General features: G+C 37.5%; 1 long non-coding RNA gene and 1 pseudogene across 1 annotated transcript in view; one reads left to right on the forward strand and one right to left on the reverse strand.

Annotated features, from left to right (window-relative positions):
- LOC110290674 (uncharacterized) overlaps nt 1-26,768 on the forward strand; it is a 282,015-nt gene that overhangs the window by 196,654 nt on the left and 58,593 nt on the right. The window lies entirely within an intron of this gene.
- LOC110291691 (protein tyrosine phosphatase type IVA 1 pseudogene) lies at nt 19,510-20,161 on the reverse strand (annotated as a pseudogene).

A 26,768-nucleotide genomic window follows, 5' to 3' on the forward strand; every position in this document is an offset into this window, starting at 1 on the left:
GTGCTGGGTTCTGATGTTGGTGAGTGTTCTTGGTTTCTGTTAGTAAGATTCTTACGTCTGCCTTTTGCCATCTGGTAATCTCTGGAGTCAGTTGTTATAGTTGTCTCTGTTTAGAGCTTGTTCCTTTCATGATTCTGTTAGCCTCCACCAGCTGACCTGGGAGACTAGCTATCTCCTGAGTTTCAGTGGTTAGAGCACTCTCTGCAGGAAAGCTTTCCTCTTGCAGAGAAGGTACACAGATATCTGTTGTTTGGACCTGTTTCCTGGAAGAAGATGAAGGCCCGAAACAGGGTCTGTTTAGAAGCTGTTAACTTCTGTAGTCCACACTCTCACCAGTGCAGACTCATCTTGGCAGGATCCGGGAACCAAGATGGCTCCAGTAGATTCTCCAGCAAAACCCTCTAGCAGGGAAGGTGCCCAGATGTCTGGAGCTCTAAAAGGGTCCTGCCTTAGAGGCTCTGTGGCTCTTGCCTGTCCCAGAAGTTGTTAGCTTCTGTAGTCCACACTCTCACCTGTGCAGACTAGTCTTGGCAGGATCCTCTGGTTATGTCTTTTGCAGTATTCTCATCTGCATACAAAATTTTGAGAGTATTAAATTTCAAACAATACCGTGTTTTAATTCATTCTAGTTTTTAATTTTTGCACTAATATGGGGAGTTTACTTCTGAGGTATATACTTACTTTAATGGTTACTATGTCTAAGATTTTTAGTTAGTTTATTATTTAAGCATTTATTTTTACAAGTTTGATGTTTACCACAGAAAATATAGCTATTTTAGTCTATCCCACAAATATTTCAGCCATTTTGCTCTAAGTTTTATCACAAATCATCTACAATTCTACAATCTAGACAGAGGAAGATTTCCACACCACTAAGCTAGCATTAACTGGGCAAATGATTATGCATAAAGCTCTAGGTCAAAATTTGTACTCAAGAGACTAGAAAAATGATTATTTTCCTAAAAAATAAATAAAATTTCTAATAAATTTCCTAAAATTTTGAAAAAAATATTAAGCCATAAATAATAGCACAAAATATCCAAATATAAGGAGCCAAAGATATTTGATACATATCATTGTGCAGAACAAACCATTTGACCTTAAAGTTTATCTAGTTAAATTAAAATTTCCCTAATTCCTAAATTGTCAGCTCCCATGATGTAACCTCAAGTCAGTGAAAATATTAAATTAAGTGGGTTTTAATACTGTGGAAGGCTTACAGAAAACTTGTCGACTTGTATGGCCATCACCATCAGGAGGATCTTGACTCCACAAACCATTGCTTGATTAGTTTGCAATAAAGGCTACAACTCCTTAGGCTCACAACTAGCTATAATCCACAAACAGCCCATGCTGTAAAATTAAGGAGCAACAGACTGAATGATTCGGTCCAAGCCCTCAATTTAATAACTTACATATAATAGATTATTCCTCTTAGATAAAATGAAAGTCTAATCTTCTATGGTCATATACCTAGGTCTGTTGGAAGCTAGACCTAGAAATTTGAATTTAATTGTCTATTATTTCTATAATATTCTTCACATGATTAATATGTTACTTTTAAAATTTCACATTTTTAGGGCAGTGGTGTTTTTCTATATATGACAGTGGTTAGAATTAGTCATTATTAATTTACAAGGTACATAAATGTATTCTACAAAGCATCAACTCTAATGCAAACTGTGAAATTTAGGTAAAAGTAATGTGTCTACACCGTCCCATCAAGTATAATAGGCACAACATGCAACCCGCAAGGCATCAAAAATAGTTGTGAGAGGAGAGGGGCTGTTAACCTATGTGTCTATACACTTAATGTCCAATTTTATTTGTAAATATGAAACTTGGATTTAGTACATATATATTTGTTAAAAACAAAGAAATCAAAATGTCTGACTATAAAATTTTGAGCTCACAGATGTAAAAACAAGATAACAACTGAAATCCTATAACTCAGTCTTAACCTGTGTTAACAAGTCTTTATGACCACTGCATGTTTTCTAGTTTTCTTCTCCCCCCTCTCTTTCCCCCTCTCCCCCATCCTCCTTCCCCTCTCCCAACTCCCCCTCTTCTCTTGTGCTTTATAATCCAAATTATGAATAAAGTGGAAGTAATTGGGAAGGTGACACCATAAAATGGAACCAAAATCCATGAGCAAAGTTCACTGCTTCATGGTTAGTAACCCTAAGGAAAGTCTACTTCCTTCTTTCCCACTGTCTTTATGTTCTCATTCATAAAACAGGTATTTTATGTTTATCAAAGTGATATGTATATTCTATCAGAATATAGATGAATTACTTTTAATCTATTGTCTTTTATGAATATGGCTTTGCTTTTGTCCTTGTATAGCAGAAGCTAAGGCAACTAAGTATGGAAATATGTTGTAGAAAATGTACTGCTCTGGGAGACATTACTTTTTTGATTATATCTTTATAGTAAGTTCCCATGCATAGAACTATTGTGTTTATAATTATTGTTTGGGCAGCTTAGCTCCCAATGACATCTAAACTTTGCTTTCCATATCCTTGACCTGATATGACTCCCACTCTTAGCTCTTGTCAATTGCCCTGACACTAATTCCATCATCCTATCACATTGAGATGCTCCCAAACTCTTGTAAGATGCCTTGTGTCATCCTTATTTCTCAGAATAATTTTATACATTTCTTTCTGACCTAAGTACTGTCTTACTAACCTACAGTACTGGCCTACATTACTATACCTTTCACCTTAACATTTATTTTATTGTCTGTACCTACTACTGAAGTGTAAGTAAAACAAGAAGGGTATCTGTCTATACAGATGCTTGTTCTTAATTTTACTAAGTGACAAAATATTTCTGGCATTTTACATGCTGACTCATTTCCTCTCCTTTTAATTCCAAATATCCAATTTAATTACATATATCAATTTCATGCTATGTAGACCTTCCTTTCCAGTAATTATTGGCCACCCACAGATTTGTGTATTTTGACAATAGACTTAGTCAGAATATAAGGTCTAACAGAGAGTTGTTTAGTGTAATGGCAGATCATGAGGGTATTTGTGTAAAAGAAGGCCTGGAAATACTGAAAATGAGTAGATACTTGGAAAAATATTGTTCAGTTCAAGACTGTAGATGGAGACATATGTGACTGGAGAAAAGTCATGCTAGCAACTTTCTGCTTTGCTTAAAAACACATTGCTGCAAACTTAGTTTTTTATGACTATAGATTAATTATTTTACATTTGTGAGTATCATAAATAATATACAGGCATAGAGGTCACATTCTATGTGTAGAAGAATCCCATTTCTTTGCCTATTTCAACATCTAGACTCTAGATTCTATGGGCTGCCTACATTCCTCAGCTTGTGATCTTATAGGACCAAGACTCTGCTTCCAGTTTCATGTTTCGTCTTTCTCTTTTACTTCCCTTTTCACCTTCACAGAGAGAAATGAAACTTTCCCGGCTTATATTGGGCCTAGTGGATAATCCTGGATAATCTCTCTATCTCAAGAGGAGCATTTAACCAACACATCTGTTGTCTCTACTGGCACAGAACGTAGCATGTTTAATATTTTTAGGAATTAGGACATGGGCGTTTTTGCTAGATTACTCTGCCTAACATGAAGGATAATATGATCCAGTTGAATATGAGCCTTAATGGGGCAACTGAGGAGATTAAGGACATTCAACAAGAGAGTGACTTTAATGAAGAAGCCTTTTAATGAAATTAGTATTATATTCAACAGTGCATCTCAACCAAAAACAGTTTCTGTAGAAGTAATATATAGAGTGTGATTAGCATATTAACTAGGAGAGTTCATTGAAATATAAGTTACCACTTGATATCTTTCCACTTTGACACTGGCAGATAAGGAAATGTGAATTTATCCAAATTAGCTTTGGGAGGGAAATTTATAATTCATCTATTATCTGTATTTTATATGCACTATAAAATTATTTTAGCATATTTATAGGTTTTCAGCTATAACCCAATCAATTTTAGAACATTTTCATAACCTGTAAAAATTATACTTTTTGGCATTAACTCTTAATGTTTTTCTACTAACCCAGTTCTAAGCAAATACTAGTCTACTGAATATCTCACCACATATTTGTTGCTTGGGTCATCATATGTAAAATAAAACAAACAGTGAGGTCTTTTGTTTTTTCTATAATCACGTAGCATATTAATATTCTGTTCATTAAGCTTGTAACATGGTTAATATTTATGTTCAACTTTATTCACCAAGAAATACTCCATTAAGTGGATATGCTACATTTTGTTTTCTTGAACATAAAATGAAAGAAATTTAGAAGTTCCTAGTATTTTCCTATTGCGAGTAATCTGTTATAAATACTTATGTGCAATTTTCTTTGGAAATATGACTTCATTTTATTTGGTATATACCTGGAGTTGATTATACTTCATGTTATCATACTCAAAAGCAAATTTACTATTATTTTTCCAAAGTTATAACATTTTTATCTATCCCTATCTGTATGTATATATACATATATATATATGTATATATATATATATATATGTATGTGTATGTATATAGAGTAGTAAACCTCTAAATCCATGAGAAAGAAAGGGGAAAGTAGTCAGTAGAGACTAGGAACTAGTCAAAGTGCAAAAAAACTGTAAAAAGTACAAAGAGACATCTACCTCCTATATGGTTCCCCTCTAGGCTCAGTGTTCAATACCTAAAGATAGGAAGAAAGGTTGTAAGAGTTAAAGGTGGTAAAGGATTACTAGAAAGCTTTGTGTTCTAGACACTGAAGACCTTTGCAAAGGTGAACTCTAGCAGCTATAACCACATGTAAAAGACCCACATATACTCAATTCAGCTAAAATTCTAGCATAGTTAGAGAATTGGCTCACAAGGTTCTACTCATAGCTGAAGACTTCTTGGTAACTGATGACTGCGGGAAAAGAGAAAGTCATTTTTTCATGCAAATTTTTTGTAAGATGTCAATATTCCTCTGTACAACTCTACACTGACACACATGCTGGCGTCACTATGAGTTTGTAGAAGAACACATTAACTTGGAAAAGAAAATGTGTAGGTGAAAGGAGGAATTTGAGAAGGAAGGACTGTAGGATGAATATGATCCAGTTGAATATGAGCCTTAATGGGGCAACTGAGGAGATTAAGGACATTCAACAAGAGAGTGACTTTAATGAAGACGCCTTTTAATGAAATTAGTATTATATTCAACTTTTTGAGTAAAACACATTATATTCATGTATGAAATTCTCAAGTAATTTTAAAATACAAACCCTGCTAAACTGTTCTTTATATCAATATACATTCTAACTAGCAGTACATGCAGGTTCCCCTTTGTCCAAACACTTTACATTAACTATGATTTCTTTAAGCTACCCTGATGAGTGTAAAGGGTCTCATTGTGTACACCAGGAGGGATGCAACTTATACTCCTTCCCTTTTAATCTTTCCATTGCTAGGTTTTTATTATCTTGATCATCATTTCCTAAAGAGTAATGATGAAGAACTTTTCAAAATTGCATATTTATTTGTATTATTTGTAGAAAGAGCAATTCTGGTATTCAAATACTTGTTCTATTCTTGTAGTTTTGCTCTCTATTATTATGTTATGGAAGTTATTGATACATTGGGGTTGGGTTCTCTATGGTCAGTTAATCTTCACATTATATCACATTGTATGTTTGTTTTTTTTTTTCTGTAAAATCCTCAACTGCAGCCATAGAGATAAGATTGAGAATGTAGTTAGGAATTTCAATAGTCTAGCAAAATGACAGTAGAATGTTATCTTCTAAGATCTTATTCATCCTGGGATGCTGGGTATGTTTCTAGTACCAGGTATGGATATATCTATTTCATATCTTCTGCAGGAAACTCAGGGAATATCATGAAAGAGAAGATGGGAATATTGTAATAGCTGGAGTACTGGAGAATCTACTGTGAAATAGTTTCTTTTTGAAATCTTCAACATACAAAACCAGAAAAATGACAATATCAATATAAATGCTATCATGGGAGGAGAAAATCCCACAGAATCCTATGCTTACACAAAAAATCCTACAGGCAAGTAATGTCTTAGAGTGAATTAGCCTCTTTCAGACATGGGACTCCTCCCTTGTTATCCAATACCAATAGACATTCCTGAAACTATATATGCACATATAACAAAAATGGAGTCAGTCAGTTGTGCTTATATATACATTTTTACATATTTATACACAATTTCAAATATATACACATATATGCATGTATACACATATGAAAATGTACATATATGCACATATACATATATACACACTCATATATACACATATAAAATATATACATATATTATGTATATGTGTGTTTATAACAAAAATAATAAAATATAAGCTATAATTTCAGAGTGGAAGTAACAAAGAACCAAAGGGAAGTGACTTTATAGGATGGGGAGAAGAAAGGGGAGAAAGTAATGTAATTATATTTTAATGGAAATGTATAAAAGACAGTAAAATCTTACTTATATGTTGAGAATGTCAATATTACTCGTTTTTGTGTTCAATTATTTTCCCACATTTTATGAACCATCTTTTAATCATATTAAGAATGTATTTAAAATATTAGTATATGACTTTTATAAATTCCACTTTTCCTTTCATTTTTATTTTCATGTCTAATTCAAGATTATATATATATTGCTACAATATTTTACTTAAAGAATACATATTGTGTGAGTTCCTTTGTGATTGGGTTACCTCACTCAGGATGATGCCCTCCAGGTTCAACCATTTGCCTAGGAATTTCATAAATTCATTCTTTTTAATAGCTGAGTAGTACTCTATTGTGTAAATGTACCACATTTTTTGTAACCATTCCTCTGTTGAGGGGCATCTGGGTTCTTTCCACCTTCTGGCTATTATAAATAAGGCTGCTATGAACATACTGGAGCATGTGCCATTCTTACTGGTTGGGACATCTTCTGGATATATGCCCAGGAGAGGTGTTGCTGGATCCTCCAGTAGTACTATGTCCAATTTTCTGAGGAACCGCCAGACTGATTTCCAGAGTGGTGTGTACAAGCTTGCAATCCCACCAACAATGTAGGAGTGTTCCTCTTTCTCCACATCCTCGACAGCATCTGCTGTCACCTGAATTTTTGATCTTAGCCATTCTGACTGGTGTGAGGTGGAATCTCAGGGTTGTTTTGAGTTGCATTTCCCTGATGATTAAGGATGTTGAACATATTTTCAAGTGCTTCTCTGCCATTCGGTATTCCTCGGGTGAGAATTCTTTGTTCAGTTCTGAGCCCCATATTTTAAAGGGGTTATTTGATTTTCTGGAGTCCACCTTCTTGAGTTCTGTATATATATTGGATATTAGTCCCCTATCTGATTCACATTTCTATTATGCTGATATAATTATCCTTCTCTAATTTATACAATCTTAATAACCATAGAATTGTTTTGTATTAAAAGTGGAAACATGTTTTCAACTTTACTCATATCACAATATGGTCTTATTTTTTTCTTGCATAACTTAAATTCGCATATGAGCTATAAAATCCATCAATTGTGGGAAGAACTCTCGTGAAATTTCTAGATGGTTCTATTGAATCTGGGTAAACTTGCAGACTTTTGTCATCTTGCAGTGTTGGTTGTCTTCCTGACTGAGAACATATTTATTTTATTTAAATATTCTTAAGTTTTTCAATGTTTGTAATTTTGCCTTATTGCTAAATTCTTTACTAAGTATTATTTTGTTTCTCAGGTTATCATAAAATACTTGTTTTGCTGATTCATTATTTGATTATTTATCCTAGTGCATTTATTACATGGAACTCTGAAAACTTGATTCTTTCGTTTATTATTTTCAATAATTTTAATCATTTCTTAATAGTCTCTGTATACTAAATTCATGTCATCTTTAAAAGAATAATTTTCCCTCTCTTATTAGAACTTCTTTTATGCTTTTTTGTTCCCTACTTGGCATGGATATGAGCTCCAGTGTTGTGCAGAGTAAGGTGGTAAAGTGGAGCACACTTTCCTTACGCACGCACGACCTTGCATTCACTTTCACCACTGACTAGACTCTCATAGACATGCTTCATTAGGTTGAAATGATAACCCTGTTCTAAAAGAACTGACTGTCCCATTTTTAAAAATAAATATTATCTCTGATGCAGTTGGAATGATTATCATTTTTTTGTATTTTCTTCTCCATTATGGTTTATTAATTGGATTTGTATATGAAATCACCTTACATTTCAAGGATAAATCTCAGTTGGTTGTTGGTATCTTTTGATGTTGCTGGTATCAACTTATGAATATTATCAATTTTCATTATTTGTAGGTGTTTTGTTTGTTTGTTTTTGTTTTTGTTTGTTTGTTTGTTTGGTTTGGTTTTTTTTCAAGACAGGGTTTCTCTGTGTAGCCCTGGCTGTCCTGGAACTCACTCTGTAGATCAGGCTCAGAAATTCACCTGCCTCTGCCTCCCTAGTGCTATGATTAAAGGCATGTGCCACCACTCCTGGCTTATTTGTAGTTTTTATATTCACCTACTTTATAAAACATGTCTACAAGTAAGTGTTTAAATCTTATTATCATTACAGGCATGTGTAAAGATCATGAGGGTTTGAGTCACCAAATATGCAACAATCTCCTGAAGTTTGATAAGATAGTGATGTCCCTTCTTGTTTAAGACTTCATGTAGTAAACATTTACACCAGTCAATTATTTTCACATTTCATTTGAATGATTTTGCTACTGAAAATGGCCCCCAGAATTACCGCAGGAAAGCAATACTATGCTTCTATATGCAATGTTCTTATATAGAAAATTCATGTGCTACATAAACTTCATTTAGACATGAGCTATGGAGCTGTTGGCCATGAATTCAATGATAATGAATCAATTTAGTGAGTGATCTTTAAGCCAAGAGACATAAAATAAGGCTATGTATCGATCAGCTGATGAAAATGTGACCATGGAAATACAATGCTATATTTTCCCCAGGAGCAATAATTCTGTCCTCACTGAATCAGTCCTCACTGAATCAGCTTTCTCAGTCACTTTATATTTTATATTAATTCCTCATTAAAATCAATGATATGTTTGGAGGGTAGAAGCACATATAAGTAGAGGATTAACTGATAGTTTTCAATTGCTATGGTGCTTTCCGTTGAGAGAAATACTGATTTCATAAGCAATTGGTGTTTTAGTCCTCTTTTTCTGTGGTGAATTGTTTGTAAAAGGTAAACGCTAATATATGTCTCATGTTTCACAGAATTCACAGAAAAAATAGGAATTTAACATTGTTTAAGACAATAAATTTCTCTTATTGTTCTTTGAAAGTTTCATAAAATATTATTTGATCAGATTCAGCCTGTCCCACTTTTTTGTCCCCACTTCTCTATTCACTGAACTCTATGCTCATTTCCTTTAAACATTTAAAGACAAACTTGTGATGCTGATCTGCTAATCACTCAAAGGTGAACCATCCCATTCCAGTGTATAATAATTATCAATCTGTTCCTGGTTAGGGTACCCAACTCCTCTCTCTATTCTGGAATTAGGGCTGACTTTGGCTTTCACAGGTTTTGTGAATTCTATCACAACTTCTGTGAGTTCCTATATGCAACTGCCCTGATAATCAGTCCAGAAGATAGATCTTTGCCTCTTAAACCTTTTCTGCTGGACTCCGCCGAAAAGTAGTCTGCACAGGTGAGAGTGTGCACACAGAAGCAGACAGCTTCTGGGACAGGTGGGAGCCACAGAGCTTCTGATGCAGCTCCCTTTTCGGGCTCCGGACACCCGATCACCTTCCAGTCCACTGCAGCACCGAGGTTCCTGGCCCGGGGAGTCTCCGGACACCCGCAAGGACCCACACAGGATCCCCCACGGGATCCTAAGACCTCTGGTGAGTGGAACACAGCGTCTGCTCCAATCCAATCTCATGGGACCTGAGACTGAATTAATTAGGGAAGCAGATAACACGGCCTGATTAGGGGCACAAGTCCCTTCTGGTCCACTCCAGCACCGGCGTTCCATCTGCGCTGAGTTTCTGGTCACCCCCAAGTTCCTCACAGGACCCTCCATGGGATCTTAAGACCTCTGGTGAGTGGAACACAACCTCTGCCATGAGGCAGGTTCGAACACCAGATATCAGGGCACCTTCCCTGCATGAGGAGAGCTTGCCTGCAGAGAGTACTCTGACCACTGAAACTAAGGATAGAGCTAGTCTCTCAGGTCTGCTGATAGAGGCTAACATAATAACCTGAGGAACAAGCTCTAACCAGAGACAGCTATAACAACTAGCTCCAGAGATTACCAGATGGTGAAAGGCAAACGTAAGAATCCTACTAACAGAAATCAAGACTACTCACCATCACCAGAACGCAGCACTCCCACCCCACCTAGTCATGGGAAGCCCAACACAACCGAAAAACTAGACCCGGCTTTAAAAGCATATCTCATGATGATTGTAGAGGACATCAAGAAGGACTTTAATAACTCACTTAAAGAAATACAGGAGAACACTGCTAAAGACTTACAACTCCTTAAAGAAAAACAGAAAAACACATCCAAACAGGTGATGGAAATGAAAAAAACCATACTAGACCTAAAAAGGGAAGTAGACACAATAAAGAAAATCCAAAATGAGGCAATGCTGGAGATAGAAACCCTAGGAAAGAAATCTGGGACCATAGATGTGAGCATCAGTAACAGAATACAATAGATGAAAGAGAAATTTCAGGTGCAGAAGATTCCATAGAGAACATCAGCACAACAATCAAAGAAAATACAAAACGCAAAAGGATCCTAACTCAAAACATCCAGGAAATACAGGACACAATGAGAAGACCAAACCTACAGTTAATAGGAGTTGATGAGAATGAAGATTTTCAACTTAAAGGGCCAGAAAGTATCTTCAACAAAATTATAGAAGAAAACTTCCCAAACCTAAAGAAAGACATGCCCATGAACATACAAGAAGCCTACAGAACTCCAAATAGACTGGACCCAAAAGGAAATTCCTACCGACACATAATAATCAGAACAAAAAATGCACTAAATAAAGATAGAATATTAAAAGCAGTAAGGGAGAAAGGTAAAGTAACATATAAAGGCAGGCCTATCAGAATTACACCAGATTTTTCACCAGAGACTATGAAAGCCAGAAGAGCCTGGGCAAAAGGTATACAGACACTAAGAGAACACAAATGACAGCCCAGGCTACTATACCCGGCCAAACTCTCAATTACAATATAGATGGAGAAACCAAAGTATTCCACGACAAAACCAAATTCACCCATTATCTTTCCACGAATCCAGCCCTTCAAAAGATAATAACAGAAAAAAACCAATACAAGGAAGGAAATCCCGGCTTAGAAAAAGCAAGAAAGTAATCCCTCAACAAACCAAAAAGAAGACAGCCACAAGAACAGAATGCCAACTCTAACAACAAAAATAAAAAGAAGCAACAATTACTTTTCCTTAATATCTCATAATATCAATGGACTCAATTCCCCAATAAAAAGACATAGACTAACAGACTGGCTACACAAACATAATCCAATGTTCTGCTGCTTACAGGAAACCCATCTCAGGGAAAAAGACAGACAGTACCTCAGAGTGAAAGGCTGTAAAACAATTTTCCAAGCAAATGGTCTGAAGAAACAAGCTGGAGTAGCCATTCTAATATCGAATAAAATTGACTTCCAACCGAAAGTTATCAAAAAAGACAAGGAGGGACACTTCATAATCATCAAAGGTAAAATCCTCCAAGAGGAACTATCAATCCTGAATATCTATGCTCCAAATGCAAGGGCAGCCACATTCATTAAAGACACTTTAGTAAAGCTCAAAGCAAACATTGCACCTCACACAATAATAGTGGGAGACTTCAACACACCACTTTCATCAATGGACAGATCATGGAAACAGAAACTAACAGGGACACAGTGAAACTAACAGAAGTTATGAAACAAATGGACTTAACAGATATCTACAGAACATTTTATCTTAAAAAAAAAAGGATATACCTTCTTTGCAGCACCTCATGGGACCTTCTCCAAAATTGACCATATAATTGGTCACAAAACAAGCCTCAACAGATACAAAAACATTGAAATTGTCCCATGCATCCTATCAGACCACCATGGACTAAGGCTGATCTTCAATAACAACATAAATAATGGAAAGCCAACATTCACGTGGAAACTGAACAACACTCTTCTCAATGATACCTTGGTCAAAGAAGGAATAAAGAAAAAATTAAAGACTTTTTAGAGTTTAATGAAAATGAAGCCACAACATACCCAAACCTATGGGACACAATGAAAGCATTTCTAAGAGGGAAACTCATGGCTCTGAGTGCCTCCAAAATAAACTGGAGAGAGCACACACTAGCAGCTTGACAACACATCTAAAAGGTCTAGAAAAAAAGGTAGAAAATTTACCCAAGAGGAGTAGACAGCAGGAAATAATCAAATTCAGGTGTGAAATCAACCAAGTGGAAACAAGAAGAACTTTTCAAAGAATTAACCAAACGAGGAATTGCTTCTTTGAGAAAATCAACAAGATAGATAAACCCTTTGCTAGACTCACTAGAGGGCACAGGGACAACATCATAATTAACAAAATCAGAAATGAAAATGGAGATATAACAACAGATCCTGAAGAAATCCAAAACCCCATCAGATCCTTCTACAAAAGGCTATACTCAACAAAACTGGAAAACCTGTACGAACTGGACAGATTTCTAGACAGATACCAGGTACCAAGTTAAGTCAGGATCAAGTTAATGATCTAAACATCAAAGTAAATGGAGTGAAGCTTGAAGCAATCCCACTAAAATCAGGGACTAGACAAAGCTGCTCGCTTTCTCCCTACCTATTCAACATAGTACTTGAAGTCCTAGCCAGAGCAATTCAACAACAAAAGGAGATCAAGGGGATACAAATTGGAAAAGATGAAGTCAAAATATCACTTTTTGCAGATGATATGATAGTATATATAAGTGACCCTAAGAATTCCACCAGGGAACTACTAAACCTGATAAACAGCTTCGGTGAAGTAGCTGGATATAAAATTAACTTAAACAAGTCAATGGCCTTTCTCTACACAAAGAATAAACAGGCTGAGAAAGAAATTAGGGAAACAACACCCTTCTCAATAATCAAAAATAATGTAAAATATCTTGGCGTGAGTTTAACTAAGGAAGTGAAAGATCTGTATGATAAAAACTTCAACTCTCTGAAGAAAGAAATTAAAGAAGATCTCAGAAGATGGAAAGATCTCCCATGCTCATGGATTGGCAGGATCAACATTGTAAAAATGGCTATCTTGCCAAAAGCAATCTGCAGGTTCAATGCAATCGCCATCAAAATTCAAACTCAATTCTCCAACGAATTAGAATGAGCAATCTCTTCAAGTCTCTGAAGAAAGAAATTAATGAAGATCTCAGAAGACAGAAAGATCTCCCATGCTCATGGATTGGCAGGATCAACATTGTAAAAATGGTTTTCTTGCCAAAAGCAATCTACAGATTCAATGCAATCCCCATCAAAATTCCAACTCAATTCTTCAAGGAATTAGAAAGGACAATCTACAAATTCATCTGGAACAACAAAAAATCTAGGATAGCAAAAACTCTTCTCAAGGATAAAAGAACCTCTGGTGGAATCACCATGCCTGACCTAAAACTGTACTACAGAGCAATTGTGATAAAAACTGCATGGTACTGGTATAACGACAGACAAGTAGACCAATGGAACAGAATTGGATACCCTGAGATGAACCCACACACCTATGGTCACTTGATCTTTGACAATGGAGCTAAAACCATCCAGTGAAAAAAAACCAGCATTTTCAACAAATGGTGCTGGCACAACTGGTGGTTATGTAGAAGAATGCGAAATGATCCATTCCTATCTCCTTGTACTAAGGCCAAATCTAAGTGGATTAAGGAACTCCACATAAAACCAGAGACACTGAAACTTATAGAGGAGAAAGTAGGGAAAAGACTCGAAGATATGGGTACAGGGGAAAAATTCCTGAATATAACAGCAAAGCCTTGTGCTGTAAGATCGAGGATTGACAAATGGGATCTCATGAAACTGCAAAGCTTCTGCAAGACAAAAGACACCTTAAATAAGACAAAAAGAACACCAACAGATTGGGAAAGGATCTTTACCTATCTTAAATCAGATAGGGGACTAATATCCAATATATATAAAGAACTCAAGAGGGTGGACTCCAGAAAATCAAATAACCCTATTAAAAAATGGGCTCAGAGCTAAACAAAGAATTCTCACCTGAGGAATACCGAATGGCTGAGAAACACCTGAAAAAAATGTTCAACATCCCTAATCATCAGAGAAATGCAAATCAATACAACCCTGAGATTCCATCTCACTCCAGTCAGAATGGCTAAGATCAAAAATTCAGGTGACAGAAGATGCTGGCAAATACGTGGAGAAAGAGGAACACACTTCCATTGTTGGTGGGATTGCAAGCTTGTACAACCACTCTGGAAATCAGTCTGGCGATTACTCAGAAAATTGGACATAGTACAACCGGAGGATCCAGCAATATCTCTCCTGTGCATATATCCAGAAGATGTCCCAACCGATAAGAAGGACACATGCTCCACTATGTTCATAGCAGCCTTATTTATATTAGCCAAAAGCTGGAAAGAACCCGGGTGCCCTCAACAGAGGAATGGATACAAAAAATATTGTACATTTACACAATGGAGTACTACTCAGCTATTAAAAAGAATGAATTTATGAAATTCCTAGGCAAATGGTTGGACCTGGAGGGCATCATCCTGAGTGAGGTAATGCAATCACAAAAGAACTCAAAGGATATGTACTCACTAATAAGTGGATATCAGCCCAGAAACTTAGTATACCCAAGATATAAGAGACAATTTGTAAAACACATGAAACTGAAGAAGAACGAAGACCAAAGTGTGGACACTTTGCCCCTTCTTAGAATTGGAAACAATCATCCATGGAAGGAGTTACAGAGACAAAGTTTGGAGCTGAGACAAAAGGATGGACCATCTAGAGACTGCCATATCCAGGGATCCATCCCATAATTAGCCTCCAAATGATGACACCAGTGCATACACTAGCAAGCGTTTGCTGAAAGGACCCTGATATAGCTGTCTCTTGTGATACTAGGCTGGGGCCTAGCAAACACAGAAGTGGATGCTCACAGTCAGCTATTGGATGGATCACAGTGCCCCCAATGGAGGACCTAGAGAAATTATCCAAGGAGCTAAAGAGATCTGCAACCCTGTAGGTGCAACAACATTATGAACTAACCAGTACCCTGGAGCTCTTGACTCTAGCTGCATATGTATCAAAAGATGGCCTAGTCGGCCATCACTAGAAAGAGAGACCTATTGGACATGCAAACTTTATATGCCCCAGTACAGGGTAACACCAGGGCCAAAAAAATGGGAATGGGTGGGTAGGGAAGTAGGGGGGAGGGTATGGGGGGCTTTTGTTATAGCAGTGGAAATGTAATTGAGGAAAATTCGTAATAAAAATTATTAAAAAAAAAGAAGAAAATGTCCACTGCCAAAAAACAAAACAAAAAACAAAACAAAACAAAACAAAACAAAACAAAAAAAACAAAAAACAAAAAAACCAAAAAACAAAAAAACCCCCTTTCCTGCTACCTTGACTCAGAATGGGGACATATATATATATATATATATATATATATATATATATATATATATATATAAAATCTATCTATCTATTCATCTATATATCAATCATCTATCTACATATATATGTATATATGTGTGTATGTGTGAGTTTGTGTATATGTGTATATGTACATATGTATACATGTATATATGTATAAATGTATAAATGCATATATGCATATATGTATTTATGTATAAATGCATATATGCATATATGTATTTATGTATAAATGCATATATGCATATATGTATTTATGTATACATATATGTGTATATACAGGTACCTAGGTCTGTTTAATTGGTAAACTTTTTAACCATGTACTAAAATTCTAGATTCCTAGATAAAAAAGGAGAATAAACATGTATATTTACATGTTTTCTTATATGTTTATGTATAAATATCATATTTATATGTCATATGTAGATCTCTATCATCTCTCTTTCTATCTCTATCTCTCTATCTCTTTCTCTATATCTTTCTCTATATCTATATCTTCATCTATATATCTAGATGATAAGTATGATGTGCTTCTCCTTGTCATTTTGATAATTTTGGTTTGGAAGTCGACTTTATTTGATATTAGAATGATGACTCCAGCTTGTTTCTTCAGAGAGTTTGCTTGGAAATTGTTTTCCAGCCTTTAACTCTAAGGTAGTTTCTGTCGTTTTCCCTGAGGTAGGTTTCCTGTGTGCAACAAAATTTTGGGTCTGGTTTACATAGCCAGTCTGTTAGTTTATGATGTTTTATTGGGAAATTGAGTCCATTGATATTAAGAGATGTTAAGGAAAGGTGATTGTTACTTCCTGTTATTTTTGTTGTTATTGTTGGGATTCTGTTCTTGCTGTTGTCTTCTTTTAGGTTTGTTAAACGATTAATTTCTTGCTTTTTTTTTAGGGCATAATTTCCATCCTTGGAGTTTTCCCTTTACTATTCTTTGAAGAGCTTGATTTGTGGAAAGATATTGTGTGAATTTGTTTTTGTCATGGAATACCTTGGTTTATCCATCTATGTTAATTGAGAGTTTTGCTCGGTATAGAGGCCAGGGCTGCCATTTGTGTTCTCTTAGGGTCTATATAACATCTGTCCAGGATCTTCTGGCTTTCATAGTCTCTGGTGAGAAGTCTGGTCTAATTCTAATAGGTCTGCCTTTATATATTACTTGACCTTTTTCCCTTACTGCTTTTAATGTTCTATCTTTATTTAGTTCATTTGTTGTTCTGATTATGTGTCGGGAGGAAATTCTTTTCTGGTCCAACCTATTTGGAGTTCTATAAGCGTCTTGTATGTTCATGGGCATCTCTTTCTTTAGGTTAGGGAAGTTTTCTTCTATAATTTTGTTGAAGATATTTGCTGGCCCTTTAAGTTGAAAATCTTCATTCTCCTGTATACCTATTATCCTAAGGTTTGATCTTCTCATTGTGTCCTGGATTTCCTGGATGTTTTGGGTTAGGATCTTGCATTTTGCATTTTCTTTGATTTTTTTTTTTTTGTGTCTATGTTTTTGATGGAATCTTCTGCACCTGAGATTCTCTCTTATCTCTTGTATTCTGTTGCTGATGCTCCCATCAATGGTTTCTGATTTCTTTCCTAGGATTTCTATCTCCAGAGTTGTCTCCTTTTGTGTTTTTTTTTTTTTTATTGTTTCTACTTCCATTTTTAGATCTTGGATGGTTTTGTTCAATTCCATCACCTGTTTGTTTGTGTTTTCCTGTAATTCTATAAGGGATTTTAGTGTTTCCTCTTTAAGTACTTCTACCTGTTTAGCAGTGTTTTCCTGTACTTCTTTAATGTCTTTTACCTGTTTAGTTGTGTTCTCTTGTATTTCTTTAAATGAGTTTTTAATTCCCTTCTTAAAATCCTCTACCAGCATCATGAGATATAATTTTAAATCTGAGTCTTGCTTTTCGGGTGTGTATAGATATCCAGGACTCACTGTGGTTGGTGAACTGGGTTCTGATGATGCTTAGTGTTCTTCGTTTCTGTTAGTAAGATTCTTACATTTTCCTTTTGCCATCTGGAAATCTCTGGGTGGAGCTTGTTCCTCCTGTGATTCTGTTAGCCTCTGTCAGCACTCCTGGGAGTCCAATTCCCTCCTGAGTCCCAGTGGTCAGAGTACTCTCTGCATGTAAGCTCCCCTCTTGCAAGGAGGGTGCCCAGAAGTCTGGAGCTCAGATCCACATCCTGAGTCCCAGGGTCAGAGCTCTCCCTGGAGGCAGAATCTCCTTTGGAGAGGAAGGTGCCCAGGGGTCTGCGTTTCATCTCTGCTTCCTGGCTGAGAATAAGGCCCAAAGGGACCATGTCCTAGAAGCTTTGTTGCATCTGTCGCTCACATACTCTCCTGTGTAGACTGGTCTCAGTGATCCCAAGATACTGGGTGTTCTAGGGCCTGCTGAGTTCATGCCCAAGATGAAGAGGGGCTGGAGCCACCAGAAGGAATCCCAGCTGCTGGTTTGGAGGGTTTTTTTTTGTTGCTGTTCTTGCTGGCACAAGATGCTCTGAGTTTTTTTTTTTTGGAACAGATGTTGTGTTCCACTCAACAGTGATCTCAAGATCCTAGGTGTGCTAGGGTGCCTGTGGTGTGGAGAGTCCTCTGGAGACCTTGAGACCCTCCACTGAGTTCGTGCCCAAGATCTAGGATTCTTTTACGTTGATAATTTCTGTAATAACAGCCAAACTTTTATTAAGTTTTCACGTGTTTATTTGTATTTGTATTTTTGGGTGTGTTCTTCATTTATTTAGATGTGGAAGCTCTCACACTGTGTTTTTACAGGCTACTGGACAATGACAAACTTTTTCCCACAAAACTATAACCACCAATTCCCACAAAGTATGGTTGAACAAACATTAATACACATCACCATTTTATTGATTATATAATAAAACAATCGATCAGGTTTCTAATTATTAAGTTACATAGCTCAAAAGTTGTATAAAATATTTCTGCTCAGTTCAATAGCAGATACTACTTTTTCTTTTTTCTTTTTTGCTAGAGATTTGGAAGAGAAGGCGAAAACCATAATTCCAACAAATTGAAAAACTTCTGATAGGTATGGAAAACACAAGAATTTTAGAAACTTTGATAAAGGATTGTTTAGCTGCAACAACGTATCTGTGCCTTTTAAAAATATTTACTAACTTAAAGAACATACTCTCCATCCTGCACAAGACAAAGGTAACATATCACTAAACACATTTAATTGCCCCCTCTTGTTTATAGGCTTCCCTGTGAAGTTGCACCTGTGAGTGCAAACATTAGCTCTATGGCTTTCTGTCTGGAGACATTATTGAAGATATGTGCTTCTGTAACAAAGTTGATTTTCATACAAAGTTTTTCCAAAACAGCAAATAAAATAAAATAAAATAAAATGACAGAGACATTAAATAATCAGCACAAGACTTAGTTTAAAAAAAAATGGATGGCTAAGCAAACCTGATGTATTCTGGTGTAAGTGTGGGAGATGTAAACAGAGTGAGCAGGCAGATAATGAGAGAAGCCCTGCAGTGCTTGAAATGACTGAAGTTATACACCGTGGATGGTCTAGAGAGTTCTTAATTCCTGGAATTTTGATTCTGTGTGATGCTAAAAATATACAAGTATTGTGCTGAGTATCTTGGCACCTATTCCTTCTAAATTCCTTATAGACTAATACTATTCTGCCACATACTACATTTAATGACATAACTCAATACCTTATTTTAGAAAAGGTCAATTGGTACAAATAACAAGCATATTTTAAAATACTAACCAGCAAAAATTTTTAGCTAAGTGCCAAAACATGTTGATTATAATACAAATATCGAGCTTGCAATTTTGTCAAGCTTGTGGCAGAGGAAAACTGGTTTTTAGTATTCCTGTGGAGCTTCAGTAGACTTATTCCGTAAGCTGACAAATCATGACAAATCAGGTCCCATCGGATGTTCCACTTCCAAGGCAATGGCATCAGGCACCAAAGTTTTACTGAATATAATAGTTGTTTTTATGACCATCGGAATACTTGAAGTGGAGCTACATTTTAGGATGGTATGTTGCCAGATAAAAAAAGTTGCTTGCTGTCAAAAGCTCAAAGCGACTTTTGTCTTATGAATTGTACTACATCTTCATATTTCATTCCTCTTTCAATTAATGCTAGGTCAACAAACACCAGAGCTCTGCCAAGGCCTGCAACACAATGGACTCAATACAGCAACAAATTTCTTCCTGAAACTTAATCTTCACAAGACTTAACCAGTCATCAACAATCTGGTTGGAGGGTGGTGCACCATCATCAAAAGGGCAGTCAAGAACAGGAGTGCCTTCTTTCTCCACAAAAGTAGTGTCGAAAGTTGCCTCATATACTCTTACTGTGGTATCTCCATACTTACGTTCCTCTATAAATTTGTTTTAAGGTCGCACTGGTTGGGTTGTATGTAGTAAGAAATCTCATGCTCTTGCATGTGACTTTCACAGGAGCAGAGCAGTTCATCTGCGACACGTTAATTTAGTTGTTTTGTTTTGTTTTGCTTTGTTTTGTTTTAAACACCCAATAGGTTATGAAAGAATTAAAAAAAAATTGAATACAGAAATAATTCAAAACACACACACACACAGAATAAAACAAAACAAAACCAAAAACAGCCTGAAGCTACTTCAATATTCAATATACTCCACTTGAAATTCTCCCTGCTTTGGGAGAAACAGGCAATGAAGCAGAAGCAGTGATTCTTCACTCCAGTAATAATGAGGCAATACAAAGGAAGTGCACTCAAGTTTACCCCAGCCGGGGCTGAGCTCTTATCAAATGCTCTGCAGATTTCAATTCAACACTCCTGTGTCCAGGTTGTCCACTCTTATATGGGCTTCTTGGTGGAGTAGTAATGAATTTCTACAGTTCACTTGTCTGCATAGAGGTTCCGCGGTGCCTGACAGTAATCTCCACTGCCCTTCAGAAACTCCATAAATGTGTGATCAGGAACACCACAGAACTGAGGAATATGTCTACTCACTGAAGATTGTGGCCCAATCATCCATCCAGTTCCGAAGTGGTACACGCAGCTGCAGCCACAGCAGGGCAGGCTGAGGTGGGCAAGTTCACTGCTGAGGGAGCATCATTGAATAGGCTGAGGCTCAGAGCAAATCAATGCGCTAAACCAGGCAAATGTTTTTCTGATCCTTTTACAGTCAGCTTTTAAATGCCCCAGTACAAGGCAATGCCAGGACCAGGAAGCAGGAGTGTGTGGATTGGGGAGCTGGGCAGAGTGGGGGGGAGAGGGTATAGGGGTCTTTGAGGATAGCATTTGAAATGTAAATGAAGAAAATATCTAATAAAAATGCCTTAAATATTTTCACGAATCCAGCTTACAGTTATATTGATATTTCTTTCTTGTTTTTCCATTTGTATTTCAATAATCAATGATTATTTATTTATTTATTTATACTTTACATGGCTTTAGACTTAATTTACCAGTACGGAAGGTAGAAATTTAGGTTACTAATTTGAGATTTTTCACCTTTTTTTGTTCTTGTTTTTTAAATGTATGCAAGGTACTTACTGCACTTGCTAGGTCCGTGTTTTTTTGCTACAATGCTAACGTTTTGTTTGTTTGTTTGTTTGTTTGAAGTAGGATCTTGCTAGGTAGCTCAGGATAGCCCGTGCATCTCCATGTTCCTTTAAATGCAGTGACTACAGGAGTACTCAATCACCCTCTATTTTTTTTTCAGTGACTACTATTGAATACTCATTATGAATTGTTTTCAATTGTTATGGAGGCCCCCTTTAGAAATCCCTTCTTTCTGACAACCCAAGGGCAGAGTGTCAATGGCCTGTGCATATCTACTGTGTAGACCCAGAAAGCTCTTGAACAACAGATACATGTTAGTAGATGGCTACAATGGAGCCTGGGCTATAATGATGGTGTTTCCCTCCAGGCCAACTTCTCCAGGGCAGCTCCTCCTATTATCTCTCTAGGAAGCCTTAGGCCAGAATAATCATTAAAAAGAGGGATTTGCTTAAAACTCCTGCTTCTCACACTGATCCTTTCTTCACCTCTTGATCTCGCAGTCTTATATTTCAAGTACTTAATAGATGAGTAGTTTTTACATTATCTAAACAGCATACAATATTAACACCTGTGACAATGTAGGTTAAGAGAATTCCAATTTTTCAAAAATAAGAATAGGCACCAATACTAATAGTCAGATTCAAATACCTAACTCTGTATCAGTTTATAGCCCTGGTTGTCCTGGAACTCACTTTGTAGACCAGGCTGGCCTTGAACTCAGAAATCTGCCTGCCTCTGCCTTCTGAGTGCTGGGATTAAAGGCTCGGCTCTAAAACATTTTTTAATTGATTTATTTTTTACAATCCATATTCCATTCCCTGCCCCCCATCCACCCTCTGACTGTTCCACATCCCATACCTCCTCCTCACCTCACAACCCTTTCACACATGGATGCCCCTACCTCTACCCCATATGACCTCTAAAATACCTAGGGCCTCCAATCTCTTGAGGGTTAGGTGCATTATCTCTGAATGAACACAGACCCAGAAGTCCTCTACTGTATGTGTGTTGGGGGCCCCATATCAGCTGGAGTATGTTGTCTGTTCTGTGATCCAGTGTTTGAGGCATCTCAGGGGTCCAGAGTAATGGAGACTTTTGGTACTACTACAGAATCACCTTCTCCTCAGTTTCTTTCACCCTTCCCTAATTCAACAACAGGGGTCAGCTGCTTCTGTCCATTGTTTGAGTGCAAATATCTGCACCTGACACTTTAAGCTGCTTGTTGGGTCTTTCAGAGGGAAGTCAATGGTAGATCCCTTTTTGTGAGTGCTGCATAGCCTGTGTAATAGTGCCAGGCCTTGGAATCTCCCCTTGAGCTGGATCCCACTTTGGGCATGTCGATGGATCTTCTTTTCCTCAGGCTCCACTCCATTTCCATCCCTGTAATCCTTTCAGACAGGAAAAATTATAGGTCAGAGATGTGACTGGAATGGCAACCCCACCCCTCACTTGATGTTCTCGCTTCCTCTTGGAGGTGAGCTCTGTAAGTTTCCTCTCCCCACTGTTGGGCATTTCATCTAAGGTTCCTCCCTTTGATTCCTGAGAGTCTCTTACCTCCCAGGTCTTTTGGGCATTTTGGAGGACTCCCACCCTCCTACTTCCTGAGGTTGCCTGTTTCCATAGTTTTGCTGGCCCTCTAGGCTTCAGTCCTTTTCCCTCACCCAATACCAAATCAGGTTCCCTTCTCCTCCCCACTACCGCCCCCCACACTGTCCACTTTCCCTCCCAGGTCCCTTCCTCCCCATTTGTGATTACTTTCTTCTCTCTCCCAAATGGGACTGAGGCATCCTCACTTGGGCACTTCAGCTTGTTGAGCTTTTTGAGTTCTGTGTACTGTATCTTAGGTATTCTGTACTTTTTTTTTTTTGCCTAATATCCACTTATTAGTAAGTTCATACCATGCAAGTCCATTTGGGTCTGAGTTACTTCATTCAGGGTGATATTTTCTAGTTCCATCCATTTGCCTGCTAAACTTAGGATGTCTTCGTTCTTAATAGCCGAGTGGTTTTCCATTGTGTAAATGTACCACATTTTCTGTATCCATTCCTCTGTTGAGTGACATCTGGTTTGTTTCCAGCTTCTGGCTATTATAAATAAGACTTCTATGAACATAGTGGAGCATGTTGCCTTCTAATATGTTAGAGTATATTATGGGAATACGCCCAGGACTCTTATATCTGGGTCCTCAGGTAGACTATGTCCAATTTTCTGAGGAATTTCCAGACTGATTTCCAGAATGGTTGTACCAGGTTGCAATTCCACTAGCAATGGAGGAGTTTTTCTCTTTCTCTACATCCTCACGAGCATTCTGTCCTCACCTGTCACCTGAGTTTTGGATCTCAGCCAATCTGACTGGTGTGAGGTGGAATCTCAGGGTCATTATGATTTACATTTCTCTGATGACTTAGGATGTTGAACATTCCTTTAGATGTTTCTTGGCCACTGGAGATTCCTCAGTTGAGAATTCTTTGTTTAGCTATAGTCCCCAGTTTTAATATGGTTATTTTGTTCTCCTGGAGTCAAACTTTTTGAGTTCTTTGTATATATTGGATATTAGCCCTTTATCCGATGTAGGATTGGTAAAGATCTTTTCCCAATCTGTTGTTTGTTGTTTTGTCCTATTGACAGTGTCCTTTGCCTTACCAAAGCTTTGCGATTTTATGAGATTGCATTTGTCTATAGTTGATCTTATACCCTGGGCCATTGGTGTTCTGTTCAGGAAATTCCCCCCTGTGCCAATATATTTGAGATTTTATCCCACTTTCTCTTCTATAATTTCAGTGTTTCTGGTTTAATGTAGAGGTCCTTGATCCACTTAGACTTGAGCTTTGTACAAGGAGATATGAGTGGATGTATTTGCATTCTTCTGCATCTTGTCCACCAGTTGAACCAGCACCATTTGTTGAAAATGCTGTCTTTTTTCCACTGGGTGGTTGTAGTTTCTTTGTCAAAGATCAAGTGACCATATGTGTGTGGGTTCATTTCTTGGTCTTTAATTCTACTGATCTACCTGCCTGTCATTGTACCAATACTATGTAGTTTTTATCACTATTATTCTGTAATATAACTTGAGGTCAGGGATTGTGATTCCTCCAGAAGTTCTTTTGTTGTTGAAAATAGTTTTACCTATCTTAGATGTTTTGTTATTCCAAATGAATTTGAGAATTTCTCTTTCTAACTCTATGAAGAATGGAGTTGGAATTTTGATGGAGATTGCACTGAGTCTGTAGATTGGTTTTCACTTGTTTGACTAGAGTCACACCAAAATACTTTATATTGTTTGTGACTATTGTGAGGGGTGTGATTTCCCTAATTTCTTTCTCAACCCATTTATCCTTTGAGTATAGGAAGAGTTTGAGTTAATTTTATATCTAGCCACTTTGCTGAAGTTGTTACCAGGTGTAGGAGTTCTCTGGTGAAATTTTTGGGATCACTTACATATGTTTTGACTTTTTTCTTTCCAATTTGTATCCCTTTGGCCTCCTTTTGTTGTCTAATTGCTCTGCCTAGGACTTGCAGTATTATGTTGAATAGATAGGGAGAAAGCAGGCAGCCTTTTCCAGTCCCTGATTTTAGTAGGATTGCTTCAAATTTCTCTCCATTTAGTATGATGTTGGCTACTAGTTTGCTGATATTGCTTTTACTTTGTTTATTTATGTGCCTAGAATTCCTGATCTTTAGAATGCAAATTGTCTACAAGAAATAGAAAGACAAAGATTGGAATAGAGACTGAAGGAGAGGTCATTCAGAGACTGCCACACTTGGGAATCCATCCCTTATACAGACAGCAAACCCAGACACTATTGCTGATGCCAAGAAGTGCTTGCTGACAGGAGCCTGATATAGCTGTCTCCTGGGAGGCTCTAACAGAGCCTTATAGATGAGGATGCTTGCAGCCAAACATCAAACTGAGCAAAGGTACCCCAATGGAGGAATTAGGAGATGGACTGTAGGAGCTGAAGGAGTTTGTAATTCCACAGGAAAAACAACAATATCAACCAGCCAGACTCCCTAAATCCCCCAGGGACTAAACCGCCAACCACAGGATACACATGGAGGAACCCATGGCTCTAGCTGTATGTATAGCAGAGGATGGTCTTATTTGTCATCAATAGGAGGGAAGGTCCTTCATCCTGTAAAGGCTGGATGCCCCAGTATAGGGGAATGCTAGGTTGGGGAGGTAGGAGGGATTGGGTAGGGGAGCACCCTCCTAGAAGCAGGGGAATGAGGAAAGGATAGGGAGTTTGTGGAGGGGAAACTGGGAAGGGGGATAGCATTTGAAATGTAAATAAAAAATAAAAAATATTTTAAAAAGAATGAAATTAAAATTTCTACAACATATTGGCCCCCTACATTGGGTGCCACCTGTAGGCTTATCTATTTTTTCTTTTTTTCATTTTATTTATTTTACTTTACTTTATATTCTAGTTGTTAACCCCTGTTTTTGGTCCTCCCTCCTACAGTTCCTCATCCCATTCCTCCTCCCTTTCCTCAGAGAGGGTGTCTCCTTCTAGCAGTTCTCTCCTTTTCCTGGGGCCTCAAGTCTCAGCAGGACTAAGCTCATCTTCTCCCACTGATTCCCAAGCAGACAGACCTCTGCTATCTTTGTGGCAGGTACTTCTGACAGACCAGCCCATGTATGCTCTTGGTTGTTGGCTCAGTCTCTGGGAGCTCCCTGGGGTCTTGGTAAGTTGAGACTGCTAAATCTTCCTATGGGGTTGCCCTCCCATTCCACTTCTACAATCTTTTTCCAATTCAACCAAAGGCTCAGAGACATCAGTTCAATAGTTGGGTCTAAGTGTCTGCTTCTGTCTCAATCAGCTGCCAAGAAGGTCTTCTCAGAGTACAGCCATGGCAAGCTTCCATCCATAAGCACATTATAGCATCAGTAATAGTGTCAGACCTTGATGGCCTCCCAAGAGATGGATCCAAAGTTGGGCTGGTCAGTGAAGGAAAGGAACTACCTTTTCTTCAGTATATTTTCCACTTTTCTCCCTGCATTACTTTTAGACAGGAGCAATTCTGGGTCAAAAAGTTTGGCTGTGGATTAGTAACCCTGTCTATCTACTGGAGGTGGACTCCTTGAATTCCCTCTCCCCAGTGTTGGGCATTTTGGCTAAGATCATCCCCATTCAGTCCTTAGAGTCTCTTACCTCCCAGGTCGCTGGTACTTTCTAGAGGGGCCCCCACTCCATCCCCTGATGCTGCTTATCTCCATCCATGCTCTTGGCCCTCTGGGCTTCTCTCCTGTGCCCCCCCCCCAATACCTGATCCTGTTTACCTCTTCCCCTACCTTCCCTCTCTACCTTGGTCCCTTCTTTACACTGCTTACCTTGATTAGATCCCCCTTCTAAGTGGAATTGAAACATCCCCACTTGGTCCTTTCTGCTTATTACATTTCTTATGTTCTGTGCGTTGTAGCCTAAGTAGTCTGTAAATTTTGCCTAATATCTACTAATCAGTGAATACATATCCTGTATGCAGTTTGGGATCTGGGTTACCTCACTCAGGGTAATTTTTTCTAGTTCCATCCAT

This window comes from Mus caroli, unplaced genomic scaffold (assembly GCF_978045245.1).
Source record: "Mus caroli unplaced genomic scaffold, Mus_caroli_1 scaffold_3, whole genome shotgun sequence".
NCBI classification, from domain to species: domain Eukaryota; kingdom Metazoa; phylum Chordata; class Mammalia; order Rodentia; family Muridae; genus Mus; species Mus caroli.